Genomic DNA, 15670 nt, shown 5'->3' with positions numbered 1-15670 from the left:
TTGTGAAACCCATCCCCCTCCCTGCCCCACCTTCCAGCTGCAATGTTGGAAGATCACCACATTGGGCATTGCCATTAGTGCTCCAGCTCATTCATATTTCTTCACAAAACAGAAACACAACTCATCAACAAGAGTAAGTGGCAGGCAAATGAGATACATCAGACATCTAAAAGCAGTTTGTTGTTCAAAAGTGGAACTAACTTTAATTTGTATGTGTACAATAGAATCAGGAAGAATAATACATATATAGCATGCAACTCATTTCACTGAACACATTTGTGCAAATAAATGATATCTCTGCAGTTCAACCAATTCCAACAGCATAACATTAGAGACAGAGCATTTGGAAATGATACAGAAATTTCAGATACTAATGATTGAAAGAGGAGTACAGATTAAGATCGGGGAAACTGAACATGGTGTACACACAAAAATCCATTTTGCAATTGGAATGCCTCATTCAGGCAATTCCATCTCTCTCCCTCAGTCTCAAATGGTCTTCTTCCCATTCGATTTTCTTCCACTCTCTGGGCCACTCCCAATAAGCAGTTCCCTTCCCTCCCCAGTTTAGCCTCATGCCTTCCTTTACACTGGTATGGAATGGTATCTTTCTAGTACGTTTGATTTTCGATGAACACACCGCACTGGTTTGTGACCAGGTCGGCCAGTTGAACCTCACAGAATATGAGTTGCCTGATTGGTCCATATTAACAGCCCAAATCAGGGAGCCCTGGCTGACAGATAAGAAGTGTGAGGGTCAGAGATGCTGACACCCTGGAAACTATCTCTGAATGAGGCAGTGCTAAAGTTGAAGACAGTTCATTTGTAAATAAAAGTTGAATTGGAGATCGACACTGGCCTCAGTGTATTTAAAATACATCTCCAGCACTGGGTTTGAATATTATTGTTATCCTTTTGTTATCAAACATCTCTGTGTGCAGTGATCAGCAGGGTACATGGAGATGTGGGAACAGGATTGTTTAGATTCTCTACAGTGTGGAAACAAGCCCTTTGGCCCAACAATTGCACACCAAACCTTGGAGCATCCCACCCAGACCCACGCCCCTGAACACTATGGGCAATTTCGCATGGCCAATCCACCTAGCGTGCACATCTTTGGACTGTGGGAGGAGACCAGAGCAGCTGGAGGAAACCCACGCACAGGTGCAAATTGCACACAGACAGTTGCCTGAGGCTGGAATTGAACCTGGGTCCCCAGTGCTGTGAAGCTGCAGTGCTAACCACTGAGCCACCGTGCCGCCCCACATCGTGTTGCTTTTGCACAAACTTTGACAAAGAGGAAAGGCCACTGATAATGGCAGATGCTGGAGAATCCAAAATAACAAAGTGTGGAGCTGGATGAACACAGCAGGCCAAGCAGCATCTCAGGAGCACAAAAGCTGACATTTCAGGCCTAGACCCTTCATCAGAGAGGGGGATGGGAGAGGGAAGTGGAATAAATAGGGAGAGGGGGGGATGCGGACCGAAGATGGAGAGAAAACAAGATAGGTAGAGAGGAGAGTACAGGTGAGGAGGTAGGGAGGGGACAGGTCAGTTCAGGGAAGACGGACAAGTCAAGGAGGCAGGATGAGGTGGTAGGTAGGAAATGGAGGTGTGGCTTGAGGTGGGAGGAAGGGATGGGTGAGAGGAACAACAGGTTAGGGAGGCGGAGACAGGCTGGGCTGGTTTTGTGATGCAGTTGCGGGAGGGGAAGAACTGGGCTGGTTTTGGGATGCAGTTGGGGAGGGGGAGATTTTGAAGCTTGTGAAGTCCACATTGAAACCATTGGGTTGCAGGGTTCCCAAGCGGATGAGGAGTTGCTGTCCTTGCAACCTTCGGGTGGCATTATTGTGGCACTGCAGGAGGCCCATGATGGACATGTCGTCTAAGGAGTGGGAGGGGGAGTTAAAATGGTTCGCGACTGGGAGGTGCAGTTGTTTGTTGCGAACCGAGCGGAGGTGTTCTGCAAAGCGGTCCCCAAGCCTCCGCTTGGTTTCCTCAACGCAGAGCGGGTCAGGAGTGAGGGGGCAGGTCACTGTAAGGGGGTTCAGGACTGCAGGGGCAACTCACTGTGAGCGGGTCAGCACGGAGGGGTAGGTCGCTCTGAGGGGGTCAGGACAGAGGGGGGAGGTCGCTGTGAGCGGGTCAAGACTGAGGTGGCAAGTCGCTGTGAGTGGGTGAGGACTGAGGGGGCAAGTCGCTGTGAGTGGGTAAGGACGGAGAGGGCAAGTCCCTGTGATTGGGACAGGACTGAAGGGGCGTGTCGCTGTGACCGGGTCAGGACTGCAGGGGCTAGTCAGTGTGAGCGGGTCAGGACTGCAGGGGCTCGTCAGTGTGAGCGGGTCAGGACTGCAGGGGCAGGTCGCTGCGAGCGGGTCAGGACGGAGGGGACAATTCGCTGTGAGCATCTCACTGAGGCACTGTATCCCAGTTCCCTCGGTCACGGCATCCCAGTTCCCTCGGTCACGGCATCCCAGTTCCCTCGGTCACGGCATCCCATTTCACTCGGTCACGGCATCCCATTTCACTCGGTCACGGCATCCAATTTCACTCCGTCACTGCATCCATGCTGCGTGGTCCATGCTATGTATAAATGTGGCATAAAATCCTTACTTGGATGTTCATTTCTTCTTGTAATAACATGTGGCATCATTCGCATCCTTAATCACTTGCATTTAATCGGAAAGCCTGGGACAAACACCAGATAACATGATAGTCCGAACAGAATGCATTTTCCAATGCTTTAAACATATAGTCATGTGTGTCTCAGTGAATAAAAATCCTCCTCATTTCACCCCAATTATATCTCATAATAAAGGGAGTATGTCTGAAAGTCGTCTCATCCGAGGGAAAACAGACTTGCTCCAGGAAAGCTGCTAAAATATATCAAGAAAAATACAGATGAAATGATTCCAGAAATTTCTGCAACACAAAGATCAAAGGAAACAACAGTTTGATGAACACACTGTTAAGTGTTGTACTTACACATCACATTTTGGAAAACAAACCACATTGATTTTCTACTTTATATAAAAAAATTGTTCCAAGTCTTCATTATGCAGCACTGCAGTGAACTGAAAAGGTGTAGACTTTTAACCTGCATAGAAAGTATGTGCAGAAGTTAAAACAAACAAAAAAAAGCCACTTCTGTCCTAAAAAGACAATATTATATTACAAAAGGCCAGGGAAGTTGGAGAATGCAGCATCATGCTTCCTGCAGAGATCAAGTTTTGTCTGCGTCATAAAAAACAACAGAACTGTGGGCACTGTAAATCAGCAACAAAAGCAGAAGTTGCTCGAAAAGCTCAGCAGGTCTGGCAGCATCAGTGAAGAGTGAGATCTGAGGAAGGGTCACAGGACGCGAAACATTAACTCTGACATTGTCTACGTCATAGTGAGTTATGTCTATTGCTTCAGCAAAATCGAACAAACTCTGAATGAAAATCAATGCTCAAGAAATATCCAAAACATCCGCTGTCCCCGTTGTGGCTTCCTCTACATTGGGGAAACGTTGCAGAGGCTTGGGGGCCGCTTTTCAGAACACCTACGCTCAGTTTGCAATAAACAACTGCACCTCCCAGTCACGAACCATTTCAACTCCCCCTCCCGTTCCTGAGAGGACACGTCCAACCTGGGCCTCCTGCAGTGCCATAATGACGCCACCCCAAGGTTGCAGGAACAGCAACTCATATTCTGCTTGGGAACCCTGCAGCCCAATGGTATCAGTGTGGATTTCACAAGCTTCCAAATCTCCTGTCCTCCCACTGCATCCCAAAACCAGCCCAGCTCGTCCCCGCCTCCCTGACCTATTCTTCTTCTCACCCATCCCCCCTCCCACCTCATGCCGCACCCCTATTTCCCTTCATCCCGCTCCCTTGACCTGTCCGGCCTCCCCAGACTGACCTATCCCCTCCCTGCCTCCCTACCCATACTCTCCTCTCCACCTATCTTCTCCTCCATCCATCTTCCATCCGCCTCCCCCTCTCTCCCTATTTATTCCAGAACCCGCACCCCCTCCCCATTTTCTGAAGAAGGTTCTCGACCCGAAACATCAGCTTTTGTGCTCCTAAGATGCTGCTTGGCCTGCTGTCTTCATCCAGTTCCACACGGTGTTATCTCGCATTCTCCAGCATCTGCAGTTCCCATTATCTCTCCAAAACAAAGGCTGCTGTCTTTCAAAACCCAATCTCATATTTTGCAGATAGTCCTTACCCTGAAAGAATACCCAATATGTATAAAGAGGAAAACTGGAGGTGAAACCATTCAAAAAAATTTTCGTTGGCACAACAAATGTTCAAACTGTAAAAGCAGGTTAAGCACCTGTATAGAAGGAAACTTTAAACAGACACTTAGAGCCAACAAATGTGAGAAATATCCATTTCTTGCTGGATTACCAATTTTGCTGTTGGGAAAATAGGCCTCGGCTTAGCAATGTACATTCAAACAAGATAGCCCCCTCTCAGAACTCAACACTCACAGTCGTAGAGTTCTGTTTTCACAGGTTGGAGTATGATAGCATCAAGCACAATACACCAAATCTTCTTTGGTACCTTTTCCTTCCATAAAACTGTTTTTAGTAGATGCGCACAGAATTCATTTTATACACGGTGAACAGTTGCTAAGTTCAAGACGCCAGTTCCAGCACTTTGACTTGCATCTGCTTCATCATCCAAACAGAACAAAATAAAGACCCACTCCTTGTAAGTCACGTTTTCCATTTTTAGTGACAAGGTGAAGTGCGAGAACTGCTCACTTGATGTTAAAATCTCTTCAGTATGTACCTTTGTATTTCAATTCTGTGAAATATGTGGAATGAGTTCGAGAGAAGGATTAATTTTGTTGCGCTGGGAGAGAGCTGGGACAGTTAAAATAGGTTGAATGGCCTCCTCCCATGCTAAAAATGTCCATAACTGTTCTTGGCCCTGTTAAATTGAAGTGGCCATCCTTTCATTGTGACTGTGAGACGCAGCATGTTACGATCGATGGCACCATGAAGAAATCCTTTGTTATTAATGAATTTTTCAGCACTCGGCATTCTTCCGAAGTCAAATGTTCGACATATACCTGTTGCGCTGACTTGGTTCCAAACAGTTATAATGTGGAGGTGCTGGTGTTGGACTAGGATGGACAAAGTCAGAGCTCACATGACATCAGGTTATAATCTGACAGGTTTATTTGAAATCACACAAGCTTTCGGAGTGCAGTCCCTTCATCAGGTGCGGTCAGGGAGGAAAACACACAGACACACAATTGATAAGCAGACAGATCAAAACATCATACAACTGGTGTGAGTGGAGCGTCAGATAATAAGTCTTCATCCAGGATGTTTGTTTGTTTGCAGATATTTTGTTGAAGAAACACACAATCTGTAGTTGTAGTCAGTGTGGTATCTTATAAATTCTTGCTTTTGAAATAAAGGTTAAAACTCTAAGACAGATTCTGAACACAAGCCTCTAAACTACAAGTCAGAGTCTGACCTGAGATGTCACCTTTTGGACATTCCTGTTGCGCTGCCTGATTATCATGACAACACAGCACTGACATGGACTTTATAAACGCTTTACTTGCCTCTAACACTCTTGGTCACCTGTATAGAGTTATTATCTGAGACTGCACTCACGCCAATTCTATGATCTTTTGATCTCTCTGCTGATAAGCTGTGTCTCTCTGTGGTCACCTCACTAACTGCACCTGATGGAGGGGCGCACTCCAAAAGCTTGTGTGATTTCAAATGAACCTGTTGGACGACAAGCTGGTGTCATGTGACTTCTGACTTCAAACACTTATAGAATGTGTTTTCAATCCTATCGTGACTTGACAATAAGTCAACTTCTTAAAATTTATAAAATGAGAATGTCAAGTGAAGTATGTCTAACCTTGTGCGCTTAAAAAAGGAAATATTACAACCATAGTCTAGTCAGACAGTAAAGACAGAAGGAATGATTTCATCGACTGTGTCTGACACCACACAATTAATCCCCCTGATGGAAGAAAGGTTGGCAGCGTTCTGTTTCTTCAGGAACATCCAGCTAATACCACCTTACTACTGCTTGTTTTATTCATTTCGTGTTCCATCTAATTCCTTGCAGTCTTGGTCAAACCTTCATGTAATTTATTTAAATTTTCAATAAAATAAATTTAACTTTATATTCCATAACTTTAACATCTCCTTTTAAGGTTTGAACGGTTCACTTCGTACACTGCACATGTTGTGTTAATAATTGGAGAAGATGGTGGAAAAATCAAGATATATTGACAAGTAAACAAATGGCTAACTTCTGTTTCCTTGTCAGTAATGCCTTTTGAACAGAACATAAAGTTGCGCAACTATGTAGAGATAACAATTTAAAACTGGGAAGACCACTTTGTGGTCCCCACACCAATCTCTATTCACGACCTACTGACTGCATTACTCCGCCCTGGCAACAATGTAATGTTACGCTTGTCTCAGCACAACCTTGGCATCTTGTTTATCCCATGATGAACGTCCGACCACACATTCATGCAATCCCTAAAGCTGTCTCTTTACATCTTTTCAATCCTGCCTACCTGTCTTTTGTCTCGGCTCATTAGCAGTGAAACCTTCACCTGGAACTACTTCACTTCTGGACCTGACAATTCCAATGCATTCCCTGTTGGGAGTCCCACATTTGTCCATTGAACACTTGAGGTCGTCTAAAACTCCACTGCCTGAGTCTCAACTTGAACCAATTCCTATTCTCTGTACTTTCTACCTGACTGATACTATTAACAGTAATTTTATTAAATTCTCATTTTTGTTTACAAATCGTTCCTTGGCTATGCCTATCGCTATTTTGGTAATCTCCACCAGTCCAACCATACTTCAGGATATCTGCACTCGTCTAATTACGTCCTCTTGCCCACTCTTGATTTTAAACGGCCCACTACTAGTTGCCAAACATTTAATTGTGTCGGATTCAAACCCAATTAGAGACTTCCTACACCTTCAGCGAGCAAACTCACATCCAGAACCTCAACCCAAGCAACAAATCTTCTCAAAACTCGCTAACTTCCTACACCTCTCAGCCTCTGTACAGTTCCTCTTTTAAGGCACTTTTTCAAACCATCCTCTTTCATCAAGCTCTTCATCATCAGAACTAACAAGTTAATAAGGCTCAGTTGTATTCTGGGATCGTTAATACTCCAATCAGACGCCTTCAAAGTTTCCCTCCATTAAAGAGATTTTATAAGTGGTTGAAGTCATTGCCAAGCAGAGGGGGACGAATTGGGGAGTTATTTCAAAGAGCTACGATATGCCAAACGACCTCCTTCCACACTGGCCAACTCTGATTGTACAAAAACAAAAATGATTTTCAGACTTGGGAAGATACTACAAAAATGTCACAAGTAACCAGCTTTTGGGCAGAGTCGAGCTGCTGAGATGATAGACCAGGATTTAGGGGTACCAGGAGTGATAATATGCTGAACACAATCAAATTTTGAGGTTGTAGAATGATGTGGTCTTCGGCATTTTTGACACTTGGACCGTTTTCCTTCCTTTCCACAGAACAAGTCAAATAGCGGCAGCACAATGTTGCATGGCCGCTCAAGCTTGCTCCACCGTCGATGATGATTGTGGCTGGTCTTCCACATCAATTCAACTTTTGCTCATATCTCATCCTCTTTTCAAAACATCGATCTATTCACGTGTAGTATCCCTCTCGCTAACTTAATGAGAATTCATTCCAATCAATGAACTCCTAACGCTGACCCACCCCAGGTCAAAAAATTCAGCTGAGATCAGGAACTGATCTCGCCTGTATGGCTGAGCTGGCTTTTAAGTTTGCCGGTGAGAGAGTCCCAGTGAGAAACATTCATTAAAAAAAAATAATTGCATGGATTGCTCTCCAATCCTAAACTCTATTCAAATTCAGTTGGTTTGTGATGCAGACTGATGCCCTGCAGAGAGGGCTCAATTGCCACACCAGTGAGCTGACCACAAAGGGTCTTCGCCTCAACCCCTCTACTTCCCTGAGGCATGGTGATCTTCAGGTTAAATCATAACCAGTTGTCTCTCTCTTAGGAGTCGCCAAATGGTGTGCTAAGACTTTACCTTTAACCCTGATAACATGGCAACAAGCAGATAACTCAGCTGATGTCACTGACTAATAGAATCCTCAACTATACTAATATTAACGATGTGATATCATCAGAAGGCATGCTCAACTAAGTTTTAATTTGCAAATTAAGTTAACAACCATTCAATCAATATTACTGAAGTACTCATATTACTGATCGTCTCCATACAACATTGTGGTTCCATCTGTTCATAAGTGAAGTGTAATGTAATTGCACTTACTGTGGTTTTATCAATGTGATCCTGCAATGAGTCAATAAGCAGGTCACTCACAGGTTGCCAATCAGTGTGGACCCCCTCAGCTGTTATCACATGAGCCTCAAGATCATCCAGAACTTTCTGCAGTTCTTGAAGTTTCTCCAACGCCTTTTCCACCTGTTTCTGCCAGTTGCTCGCACGGATTTTCAGTTGTTCCCAATTTTCCTTCACTTCTATTGACTGTTTGCGGACAGCTTTGGCAATTCTCTGGGCTCTCTCTTCCGGGGCAGGTTCTGGAAATATGGAATGCAAATAATTTATCAACTATTCATGATTTTGATCGATAGGTTTTCTTTCTAATCCCCTTTCCTTTAAAAGGTCTCTATGGACTTTCTCCTGAAATTGGGATATATAGTATAAGACGAAAGATTTTGGTCCCGGCACATCAATGATAAATTCTGTAATTAGCTGGCAGGTCGCAGAGCCATTAACAGAGAATCACAGAGAACCAATACAAAGCCAAATAAAATTCTGCAGATATTTGAAATTTGTCACTACCAAGGAAACTTTAAAGGAGGAAAAGGATTAGTGACTAAATGGGTACAATTCTCAACAAAAGATTTGAAAAATCCTTTCAGGATATCTTTCATAGCTATGAGACAAACATCCAACACAAACCAACTTTCATCTTTCAGGACTGGCAAGTTAGAATGATAAACCCAAAGTCTACCCTGCATAGTTCTCTCCAGAACTCACTTAATGAGGTTGTTAAGAGATGTAGAGATACCAAAGTGTGCAGCTGGATGAACACAGCAGGCCAAGCAGCATCTGAGGAGCACAAAAGCTGACATGTTGGGCCGAGACCTTTCATCAGAAAAGGGGGAGGGGGAGAGAGTTCTGAAATAAATAGCGAGAGAGGGGGAGGCGGATCAAAGATGGATAGAGGAGAAGATCGGTGGAGAGGAGACAGACAAGTTAAAGAGGTGGGGATGGAGCCAGCAGAGGTGAGTGTAGGTGGGGAGGTAGGGAGGGGATAGGTCAGTCCGGGGAGGACGAACAGGTCTCCGGGGCGGGAAGAGGTTAGGAGGTAGGAAATGAGGGTGGGGTTTGAGGTGGCAGGATGGGATAGGTGGGCTGGTTTTGGGATGCGGGAGGGGGAGGGGTGATTTTGAAGCTTGTGAAGTCCACATTGATACCATGGAGTGCAGGGTTCCCAAGCGCAATATGAGGTGCTGCTCCTGCAACCTTCAGGTGGCATCGTTGTGAGGAGGCCCAGGATGGACATGTTACCTGAGGATTGGTAGGGAGAGTCGAAACAGTTCGCGACTGGGAAGTGCAGTTCTTTAGTGCAAACTGAGCACAGGTGAAGCGGTCCCCAAACCTCTGTTTGGTTTCCCCGATGTAGAGGGGGCCACAACGGCAACAGTGGATACAGTCTACCACATTAGCAGATGTGCAGGTAAACATCTGTTTGATGAGGAAATTCTTCCTGGGGCCTGGGATGGGGGTGAGGGGGGAGGTATCGGGACCAGTGAATTTTAAACGTTGTGATGACAACATTTATGGATATGCAGGGAAAAGTGCTGGGTGTCGGGAGTGCTGGAGGGGAGTGTGGAGCGGATAAGGGGGTCACCTAAGGGTGGTGGGAAAAATGTCTTTGGTGGTGGGGTCGGATTGCGGATGGCAGAAGGGTCGGAGGACGACGCATTGAATCCGGATGTTGGTGGGGTGGTACGTGAGGGCGACGAGGACACTGTTTTGGTAGTTATTATGGGGTGCGGGTGTGAGGGATGAGTTGTGGGAAACGCGGGTGACACGGTCGAGGGCGTTTTTGACCACTGAGGAGGGGGAAGTTCCGCTCCTTGAACAACCCTCAACAGTTTCTCTTTCAATTTCTCCCACTTCCTACAGACAAAGGGGGTGGCCAGGGTAGCCAAATGCGCCCAAGCTATGCCTGCCTCTTTGTAGGTTACACGGAACGCTCCCTCTTCCGTACCTACACTGGCCCTCAACCCCACCTCTTCCTCCGTTACGTTGATGACTGTATCGGCACCGCCTCATGTTCCCACAAGGGGCTCTAACAGTTCATCCACTTCACCAACACCTTCCTCCCCAACTTGAAGTTAACCTGGACAATCTCTGATACCTCTCTCTCCTACCTGGACCACTCTATTTCCAACCACTGAGAAACAAATATCCATTTCAACTCCACCAATTCCCACAGCTACCAAGATTACACCTCCTCCCACCATATTCCTGCAACAATTCATCCCCTATTCCCCATTCCTTTGCCTCTGCATCTGCACTCCCAGGATGAGGTATTCTATTCCCGTATATCTCAGATGTCCTCATTTTTCAAGGACCACAACTTGCCCCGCTCTGTGGTTGATAACGCCCTCGATCGTGTCTCCAGCATTTCCTGCAACAAATCCCTCTCACCCCACCCCGCAACAACAACCAAAACAAAGTCTCCCTCGTCCTAACGTACCACCCCACCAACCTCCGGATACAACGCATCATCCTTCGAAACTTTCAGATTCTCTGGGAGGCTACGGAGGAGGTGACGGAGCCTTTGGCCTTGATCTTTGAATCCTCATTGTCTACAGGTTTAGTACCAGAAGGCTGGAGGGTTGCAAATGTTGTGCCCTTGTTCAAAGAGGGCAGTAGAGATGACCCAGGTAATTATAAACCCAGTGAGCCTTCCGTCTGTTGCAGGAAAAGTTTTGGAAAGGATTATAAGAGAGAGGATTTATAATCATCGAGCAAGCACCAATTTGATGGGAGATAGTCAACATGGATTTGTCAAGGGCAGGTCGTGTCTCACAAGCCTCACTGAGTAATTTTGGAAGGTGAACAAGCACGTGGATGAGGGTCGGGCAGTTGACGTGGTGGACGTGGACTTCAGTAAAGCCTTCGATAAGGTTCCACATGGTAGGCTATTGGAGAAAACATGGAGACATGGGATTGAGGGAGATTTAGCAGGTTGGATTAGAAACTGGCTTTGGCTAAGGAGGCAACCAGTGGTGGTTGATAGAAAATATTCAGCCTGGAGTCTGGTTACTACTGGTTTGTCTCAAGGATCTGTTCTGGGACCACTGCTGTTTGTCATTTTTATAAATGACTTGGACGGAGGCATTGGTAGATCGGTTAGTAAGTTTGCAGATGACACTCAAGTCGGTGGAGTGGTGGACAATGTGGAAGAGTGTTGCAGGTGACAGGTAGACTCGGATGAACTGCAGAATTGGGCGGAAAGGTGGCAGATGGAGTTCAATGCGGATAAATGTGAGGTGATTCACTTTGGGATGAATAATAGGAAGGCAGAATATTGGGTCAATGGAAAGATTCTTGGTAGTGTTGCTGTGCAGAGGGTGTCCATCTATGTCGATCCCTGAAAATTGCCATCCAGGTTGATAGGGCTGTGAAGAAGGCTTACGGTGTTTTAGGTTTTATTGGCAGTGGGATTGAGATCCAGAGCAACTGTCCAAACAGCTGGTGCGGTCTCATTTGGAATATTGTGTACAGTTCTGGTCGCCCCATTACAGGAAGGATGTGGAAGCATTGGAAAAGGTGCAGAGGAGATGTTGCCTGGTCCGGAGCGAAGGTCTTCTGAAGAAAGGCTGAGGGACTTGGGTCTGTACTCATTGGAGAGAAGGTGGTTCAGAGGGGATTTAATAGAGACATACAAGATGATCAGTGGATGAGACAGGGTGGACAGTGTGGGTCTTTTACCGAGGATGATGACGTCAGCTTGTATGAGGGGGCACAGCTAAACAGTGAGGGATAATAGATTTGAGATAGATATCAGAGGCAGGATCTTTACTCAGAGAGTGGTAAGGATGTGGAACCCCCTGCCTGCCAATGCAGTTAGCTCAGCCACATTAGGGGCATTTCAACAGTCCTTGGATAAGCATATGGATGATAATGGGATCGTGTCGGGGGATGGGCTTAGATTAGTTCACTGGTCCATCCACATCATCGCAATGAGCAAAAAAGCACACCGTTGTCTCTACTTCCCAGGAGGCGAAGGCAATTCCGTGTGCCCACAAGGGCAACTTTCATTGATGTACCACAGAAAGCATCCTATCTGGATGCATATCACAGCACGGTTCCTCTCGGAAAACAATCCCTAATTATTATGGCTCCTGCCTTTCTTCTTCCAGGCAGAATTGGTTCTGCTTTGTCATAACTAATTTGGGAGAAAAGCCACGCTCAGTCTAAGTTAATTCTTCCAACAATTCAGATACCATGGAATACTGAGCAATGAGTTGGTGTGTGAGAAAAAGAGAGAGAGAGAGAGAGAGAGAGAGAGAGAGAGAGACAAAGCCAGAGAGGTTGGGGGGGTGGGGGAGGGAGACAGAGAGAGAGAGCGCGAGAGAGAGAGAGCGCGAGAGAGAGAGAGAGCGCGAGAGAGAGAGAGCGCGAGAGAGAGAGAGAGCGCGAGAGAGAGAGAGAGAGAGAGCGCAAGAGAGAGAGCGCGCGAGAGAGAGAGAGCGCGAGAGAGAGAGAGCGCGAGAGAGAGAGCGCGAGAGAGAGAGCGCGAGAGAGAGAGAGAGCGAGAGAGAGAGAGAGAGCGTGAGAGAGAGAGAGAGCGAGAGCAAGAGAGAGAGCGCGAGAGAGAGCGCGAGAGAGAGCGCGAGAGAGAGAGATGGGCGATGAGGGAGAGAGGGAGAGACAGACAGACAGAATAGGTGACAGAATGTGAGTGTGTGAGCGCCTGCATCAGACAGTGAGAGATGTTGCTGAGGTGGAGATAGTTGAGAGTGTCCATCACCAACAATCTCTCCTGGTCCACCCAGATCGTCGCAATGGGCAAAAGCGCACACCAATGTCTCTATTTCCCCAGCAGGCTAAGGTAATTTGGAGTGTCCACAAGGTCAACTTTCATTTATGTACCAGAGAAAGCATCCTATCTGGATGCATGTCACAGCATGGTTTGGCCACAGCTCTTCCTGAGACCACAAGAAACTGCAGAGTCATGAACACAGCATAGTCCATCATGCAAACCAGCCTTCCATTCGTTGATTCCACCTATACTTCCCGCTGCCTCGGGAAAGACACTGACATAATCAAAGGCCCTTCTCACCCCACAATTACACTCTCTTCTCCCTTTTTCTGAAGGGAAGATGTAAAAGTTTGTATACATGCGTGAAAAGATTCAAGAACAGCTTCTTCACCGCTGTTATTGGACATCTGAATAGGACACTGAAAAGATTAAATCTAATTTTGATCTTGCTCTCTGTGCATCTTCTCTGTAGCTGTCACTATGTTCCGTTTCACTAATGCGCCTTGTTTGATATCACCTGTCTATACTGCATGCAGAAGAAAACTTTTCACTGTACCTGGGCACATGTGACAATTATGACTCAAATCAAGATAATAAAACGTGAGGCTGGATGAACACAGCAGGCCAAGCAGCATATCAGGAGCACAAAAGCTGACGTTTCGGGCCAAGACCCTTCATCAGAGATGCTGCTTGGCCTGCTGTGTTCATCCAGCCTCACATTTTATTATCTTGGATTCTCCAGCATCTGCAACTCCCATTATCTCTGACTCAAATCAAATTGACTGTGTGCAAGAGAGAGGTGAGCATATGATTGTGCTCAAGAGTGCAAAGACAGTGCATGAAAGTGTGTGTGTGCGCACGACAGAATGTGTGTGCCAGTGACTGTGCTTGAGTGTGAAAGGGAGTTAGCACAAGAAGGGAGTGTTACAGCATGCATGAGGGAGTGAGTGTGTCTCTAAGTGTGAGTGAGCTTGACAGCAAGTGAATTTGCAAACCTAAGTGTGTGAGGGAGAGATTTGTGGTAGTGTGTGTGTACTTGAGAGTAAGAGCATTGGCAAAAGATCCTGCGACAGTGCATGCAAGTGTGCCACAGAATGTGTGCAAGACCGTGTACGACTGTGAGACGGTATGGAGTATGAATGAGTGAGAATGTGACAGAGTGTGTTCGTGAGAGACTGTGTTCCTGACTTTTTTTTTGTGTGTAGTGTGTTTGTGCATGAGGGACAGAATATGCATGTGCAACATAGTGTGACTGTGAACCTCTGTTGGTGCCTGTGAGTGAAGTGATGGGGGAGAACAGGGAGAGGAAAGATAAAGACTGAGAGACAGACAGAGAGAGAGAGAGAGAGAGACAGACAGAGAGAGACAGACAGAGAGAGAGACAGAGAGAGAAAGACAGAGAGAGAAAGACAGAGAGAGAAAGACAGAGAGAGAGAAAGACAGAGAGAGAGACAGAGAGAGTGCATGAGAGAGAGATGAGATGAGGAATTAGAAATGATGAGTGGTCAATACCTGGAGGAAAAAAAGAACAGTGTGTGACTGTGAAGAGAAGCCGCTGGATGTAATATGGAGGCTATTGTTTTATTGATTGTACTAAATGAAAAGCAAGTGTCACCTTTCAGTGTCAGTGGACAGGAGATGTGCATTAGAGAAGGAGATATAGTCAGCCTTGTCAGAGACAGCAGACAAGTTGCAAATGCAAAGAAACTGACATTAAAGCTTTCTTGTCAATGTGTAAAGAGGTGAGACAAATATGACGAGTCAATATTGTCCCTTTGCGCTCAGTAAAATCATGGAATCATGAATCAGAGAACCCTTACAGTGTGGAAACAGGTCAGTCAGTCCATCATGTCCACACTGCCCCTCACAGCATCCCACCCAGACCCATCCACCTATAACTCACCTAACCTACACATCACTGAACACCTTGGGAAATTTAGCATGGACAATCCACCGACCTTGCACATCTTTTGACTGTGGGAGCAAACTCGAGCATCCGGAGAAAACCCATGCAGGCACATGGAGAATGTGCAAACTCCACACAGAAAGTCACCAAAGGGTGGAATTGAGACAGTGGTGTTAACCAGAGCCACTGTGCTCTATATTATGCGAATTCAGCTGCAAGCATTTTTTTTAAAGAAGGGAAACTTACGATCGTCACAGGATTAGAGTGGTTTCAATCTTCCATCAGCTTTGAGAACCTTCTCCATATCTGCCTTCACAAGGGCAAGGTGTTGGTCATGGTGTGAGACCAGTTAGTATGCAGCAGCTCGCCATGCAAAAAATTAACGGCACTTTCATTGCTTTTTTCCTAGGGGCATAACAGAAAGACAAGAACATAAAAAAATCCTGAAATCTTTCTCCAATTTCAATCTCAAAGGGACCATCCGTTCCTCAAAAGTCATAACCAAACTGAACATGGGCCTCCTGCAGTGCCACAAATGATGCCACCCCAAAGTTGCAGGAACAGCAACTCATATTCCGCTTGGGAACCCTGCAGCACAATGGACATGGCTGACAGCTCTGTCAACCACGAATGCAAGGAATGCTCAGTTGAGGAAGAATGCAGACATTTCGGAATCCCTCCAGCA

At 46.0% G+C, this 15670-nt stretch overlaps 1 long non-coding RNA gene across 2 annotated transcripts; it reads right to left on the bottom strand.

The window, feature by feature from the left end:
* Positions 1–201: 201 nt before the first annotated feature.
* LOC132208374 (uncharacterized) lies at positions 202–15344 on the bottom strand. 2 transcript variants are annotated; one of them, XR_009444443.1, is made up of 4 exons: positions 15232–15344; positions 8321–8589; positions 2986–3097; positions 202–2876 (listed from the first exon to the last, which is right to left on the bottom strand). It is a non-coding gene; the product is annotated as an uncharacterized LOC132208374 (long non-coding RNA). The 2 variants fall into 2 exon arrangements; XR_009444444.1 differs by lacking the exon at positions 2986–3097.
* Positions 15345–15670: the final 326 nt, after the last annotated feature.

This window comes from Stegostoma tigrinum, unplaced genomic scaffold (genome assembly GCF_030684315.1).
Source record: "Stegostoma tigrinum isolate sSteTig4 unplaced genomic scaffold, sSteTig4.hap1 scaffold_366, whole genome shotgun sequence".
NCBI lineage: Eukaryota > Metazoa > Chordata > Chondrichthyes > Orectolobiformes > Stegostomatidae > Stegostoma > Stegostoma tigrinum.
Note: the sequence above shows the minus strand (reverse complement) of the source record. Positions and strands in the feature narration are given on the sequence as shown.